This window comes from Amia ocellicauda, chromosome 6 (genome assembly GCF_036373705.1).
Source record: "Amia ocellicauda isolate fAmiCal2 chromosome 6, fAmiCal2.hap1, whole genome shotgun sequence".
Lineage (NCBI taxonomy): Eukaryota > Metazoa > Chordata > Actinopteri > Amiiformes > Amiidae > Amia > Amia ocellicauda.
In genome coordinates this window covers 1,815,001-1,815,927 of record NC_089855.1, presented here as the reverse complement: position 1 = coordinate 1,815,927, position 927 = coordinate 1,815,001, and positions in this window count along the sequence as shown.

Below are 927 nucleotides of genomic sequence, written 5' to 3'. Positions count from 1 at the left end.
ATTGATTCTGGAGTATTCTCTTTAGTAACCAAAATAAAATAACAGCCTCCTCTCACTGTGATCCCAGCAATAAAACAAATGCAATAAATCTAATGCAATAAAGCGTGACACAAAACCTTTCTTGAAAATAACCAACACAAGGGACAGACTGCAAAATTCAATTAAAATATTTGTATTATTAATTTATTCAGGAAAATCTTTTATATTTCAGTTTCCATATAATGTTATTGTTATATAATAATACATTTCAATGTGGAGCCGTACAGCAGACAGACGCCGCCGCAATCACACAAACAGCGGGACTCTCTCTCACAGAAACACAAATCACACCAACTGCATTTTAAACAAGACTGAAAAGTGCTGTTTCACGACAATACAATAATAATACTAATACTAATAATAATAATAATAATAATAATAATAATAATAATAATAATAATAATAATAATAACAACAGGACCACAATCATCAGATTGAATTCTAAATAATTAATTCTAGTAAGTCATTATATATTATTATTATTATTATTATTATTATTATTATTATTATTATTGCATTAAATTGGTTCATTATCAATTACGAACTTTAAAAAAAAGCTTTTAAAATGTTAAATGTAATGTATTGATGACACTGAATGAGTTCTGAAAGGTTTAATTTGCAGAGACAGCCCCTTTCAGTGGCAGTGATTATTACTGCGTCTGATTGAACAGAACAAACACAGAACACGTCCACAGTTATAGATCTATATTAGTTTCTGTGCAGAGTTACATTCACAGCAGCAGTGATCACCGCATCCTTACTCTTGTTCTCTGGGAGAATACAGTTCTGTCTGGGAATGTGAGAGCACCGCTCGGACTGATTGTAAAGCACGATTATACCTGAGCTACATGCTTGTCAGCTGTGATTGAAATACATCACAGTCTTACA